This window comes from Gopherus flavomarginatus, unplaced genomic scaffold (genome assembly GCF_025201925.1).
Source record: "Gopherus flavomarginatus isolate rGopFla2 unplaced genomic scaffold, rGopFla2.mat.asm mat_scaffold_34_arrow_ctg1, whole genome shotgun sequence".
Taxonomy (NCBI): domain Eukaryota; kingdom Metazoa; phylum Chordata; order Testudines; family Testudinidae; genus Gopherus; species Gopherus flavomarginatus.
In genome coordinates this window covers 5,317,462-5,321,995 of record NW_026115061.1, presented here as the reverse complement: position 1 = coordinate 5,321,995, position 4,534 = coordinate 5,317,462, and the positions used below count along the sequence as shown (strand labels likewise).

General features: G+C 42.7%; 1 pseudogene; it reads right to left on the bottom strand.

The window, feature by feature from the left end:
- Positions 1-1,362: 1,362 nt before the first annotated feature.
- Positions 1,363-2,325, bottom strand: LOC127042166 (olfactory receptor 6N1-like; annotated as a pseudogene).
- Between the last annotated feature and the right edge of the window lie 2,209 nt (positions 2,326-4,534).

The following is a 4,534-nucleotide window of genomic DNA, read 5'->3' as shown; positions in this document are numbered from 1 at the left end:
TGAAGTTCTGGAACAGCCTTCCAAGGGGAGTAGTGGGAGCAAAAGACATATCTGGCTTTAAGACACAGCTTGATAAGTTTATGGAAGGGATGGTATAATGGGATGGCTTAATTCTGGCAATTGATCTTTGATTATCAGCAGATAAGTATGCCATATGGGCGGTGATGGGATGTTGAATGGGATGGGATGGGATCTGAGTTACTGCAGAGAATTCTTTCCTGAGTACTGGCTGGTGAGTCTTGCCCACATGCTCAGGGTTTAGCTGATCACCATATTTGGGGTCGGGAAGGAATTTTCCTCCAGGGCAGATTGGCAGAGGCCCTGGAGGTTTTTCGCCTTCCCCTGTAGCGTGGGGCATGGGTCACTTGCTGGTGGATTCTCTGCAGCTTGAGGTCTTCAAACCACAATTTGAAGACTTCAATAACTCGGACATAGGTTAGGGATTTGTTTTAGAAGTGGATGGGCAGGGTTCTGTGACCTGCTTTGTGCAGGAGGCCACACTAGATGATCACATTGGTCCCTTCTGACCTTAAAGTCTATGAGTCTATGAGTTAACTAACACTTATAATCAGTTAAAATCTGTCTCTTAATTTTATACCTAGGAAATAAAATAAACACACATTCTAAATCCTAAACTTCATCAGACTCACTAGGATTTGAATCAAAGAGATTTTCACACCCCACTGGATGTTGTAGCCAGGTTACAGTTCTCTTTACACAGGCTGAATTCCCTTCCCAGCCTGGGACCAACCTCCCCAGTTCAAAGTCTTTGTCTTTGCAGCGTTCTTATTGCCTCCAGAATAGGTTGAGGAGGAGAGAGGTGGTCTCATGAGGCCACTGTCCCTTATTTTATACTCTCAATTCATGTCCCTGGAAAAATGCTGGCCCAGACATGTCCTGGTGGGCCTTGCTGAGTCATAGAGTTCAGCAATTCCCATTGCGTGGTGCTTGCACAACTGTCTTACAGAATTGTGAATTTCTTGTTTACAATTCCCCTGCTGGTCAATGGTTGGTGACATTCGTTTAACACCCGCCTGAGTGTGGGTCACCTCCTATATTGTCACTGGAGAACTAACAGTGGGTGATTCCCAGGCTCCTAATATATTTCAATAACAACCATATAACAAAATCTCATATCGCCATATACAAGGATGATATACATATTTTAACAGAAGAATGAGTTTCAGCAGATCATGACCTTACAAATGATACCTCACAAGGAATGCTTTTCATGAAATATCACAACTATATACAAAAGATGAATATAGGGGTTACAGGGGGCTACTGTGAGGTACAGTGCATCACAGGCTCATTACTTCAATCATCGAGGCAGCTTTCAAAACCTCAAGGTAAATTATTATCTCATAGTCTCTGCATGTTTTTCTGAAAGCCACATTTACTGACTGCTTTACTCAGGGCTTCCTTTACCTCTCTGTTTCTCAGGCTGTAGATGAGGGGATTTACCAGGGGAGTTAGGACGGTGAAGCAGAGGGAGAGCACTTTCTTCAGATCTCTGAGTGTATCACGTTTTGGTAGCATGTAGACAATGATTATGGTTCCTTAGAAAATTGTCACCACAGTGAGGTGAGAGGAGCAGGTGGAAAAGGCCTTTTGTCTCCTGGTGGTGGAAGAGATTCTCAGGATACTGTCAAGGATAAACATATAGGACATCAGGGTTAGTAGGAATGGAGACAGGGTGAATACGGAGACTATTATGAAATTCACCAATATGCTCAGGTGTGTGTCACTGCAGGAGAGTTCAATCAGTGGGATGGGATCACAATAGAAATGGTCAATTTCATTTGGGCCACAGAATATTAACTGTGATATGAATAAGACAAAGATTGTGATAGCCAAACAACCATTTAACCATGACCCATCAGCCAAATGGAGGCAAAACCTGTTATTCATAAGAGTTAAATAGTGCAGAGGTTTACATATGACTAAATACCGATCATAAGACATTGCTGCTAGGAGATAGCATTCCGTAGCTGCCAGAGAGCCAGAGAAATACAGTCGTATGATGCAGCCACTGACTGAGATGGTTCTGTCCCTAGTCAGCAGACTGGCCAGTAACCTGGGCAGGAAGGTCGAGGTGTAGCAGATCTCCAAGTAGGACAGGTTACCCAGAAACAGATACATGGGGGTGTGAAGATGCTGATCAGTCACAACAAGCACCACAATGAGAGTGTTCCTAGCCACGGTTGCCAGGTAGATCACTAGGAACGTTAGAAAGAGAAGAATTTGGAGGTCAGGGAGATCCCCAAATCCCAGGAGGATTAATTCTATGACAGTTGTTTGGTTTCTCCAATCTGTGCCTGACATGGGCTGAGTCTAGGAACAAAAAAAAAAAAAACAAGCAGGGCAATCGAATTGGAAGAACATAGCATGAAATGTTAATCAAGTCTTGTGAATTAATACCAAAAATATTTAGAATATTCCCTTCCTCTCCTGGTTACTGGCTCAAATTTTAAGGCTAAAAATGTAGACTTCAGAGCAAAGTACCAGAAGTCTCAGTCCGAGGACAGATCACTGGTACCCATGTAGACCTCGCTCTGCCATATCAGAGCAATGTCGAATATAACGGTCCATATCTCTGGTAGAGAATTGGTCTGATCTGTCATATCAGAACTTGGCTATCTATCATATCTCATCTTGTGACATACCAGAGCTAAAGAATGATGCTTAAGTTCTGTATTTCACTTCTGTCAATAGCCAGAATCACGCCAGGTCTTAGGAGTCAAAACCAATAAGTACATCAACTAAAATCTTGGACTCAGATTTTTCATTACAGTCTAGTGTCCATATACGCTGACCTCTTGTTAGAATTAATTGAACTATATGGAACGATGAAGCCTCTGGCAGGACACTACTGAGAGTATCAATTCAGGATAAAATTGCTTTGAGCAGGGCAGTTACAGCCCAAAGCTGGAGTTCCTTTACTATTAAGGCATGGCAAACCAGCCAAACAGAGAGGACTTTGGTTTTACCTCACTGGCTAAACAGACGTCAAAAAAGGAATTCCCTTAGACACTCCAGTTTCCCTAACAGCATCACTTCTTAGGGAGATGACTGGTTATGAAAACCAATATCCCAGTAAAAGAAGAAAGGTTCTCTCGATCCCAAAGGACCAAGCCCCAGACCCAGGTCAATATACACGTCAGATCTTACCCACAAATCACAGTATTGCCAATCCTTTAGAATCTAAAATCTAAAGGTTTATTCATAAAAAGAAAAGAAATAGAGATAAGAGCTAAAATTGGATCAGTGACATTCAGTGATGGCAAAGTTCTTGGTTCAGGCTTTTAGCAGTGATGGAATAAACTGTGGATTCAAATCAAGTCTCTGGAGTACGTACATCCACAGTTTGGATGGGTCATTCATTCCTCTGTTCAGAGCTTCAGTTTGTAGCAAAGTTCTTCCAGACTTAAGAAGCAGGAATGAAGACAAAATGGAGATGATGTACCTTTTATAAACCTTTTGATATGTGGCTTGTGCTTCTTTTGTCTCAAATACAAGCTATCCAGCACATGGCATGGAAAAACCTTAGAGTTCTGTCCATAGGCATTTCCCTGTATGCCTTTCTGTGACACAGGGTGTATCTGCCTTCTCTCAATGGGTCAGTTGTATAGCTGATGGTCCTTAACGGGTCATCAAGCAGGCCAGGCTGATGCAAATTGTGTGGGGTGTCACTCAGAAGCAAGTTTGAAATACAGACAGTATAGAGCCAATAGTTATAACTTTAAATACAAACATGATACATGCAAACAGGTAGCATAATCAAACCAGCAAATCATAATCTTCTCATAGACACCCACTTAATCCCCTTTCTCCAAGATTTAGTGCCACTACAGAATCTTGGTTACAACAATGGTCTATATAGTCACACTTCGTGTTAATAACTTCACAACATATATCCTGGTATATTCAGCATTTCAATGCCTTTTAGGAAAAAGAGCAATTTTCATCCCCTCACAAGAGATCAGTTTACGTTGTAAATTATGAAGTGGAGTAAATTCTCCCTTAATTCCTGTGGTGGTGATGGTGACGTGGTCAGGGACTGGCAGCAGCTTTTCTGTTTCCTGATGTGGAATATGTAGCAGTAATAAAATACAGCTCTTTGGAGGGTGGATCTTAGGAAGGGACAAAACCAGGCTGATGTGCAACACTAACTGGGGAGTTACCTCACCCCACTTCATACTGATTGTGGGATGATAATATAATAACCAGAAAGGCACGGGGGCAGGAGAGGGGGAAGATGCTCTCCATGTACTCAGAGTCTAGAAACAATCTGGCATGGGTCATCTAGGCTGGTAAGACTATCACCATTTGCCACCCCATTGGGCACCAGGTAAGACAGATTCTCAGCTGACTCCATTTGTGTCAGTGGGGCAGATCCCCAACTGAGGAAGTGTCACAAGACATGGATCTCAAGCTCCATCTCTGTGAAATGGTGCTATGAACGCGGACTGGCACTGCGCTGGGAAGGTGGGGCTACAATTGCTAATATTCACCTGAAGAAGAGCTCAGTGTA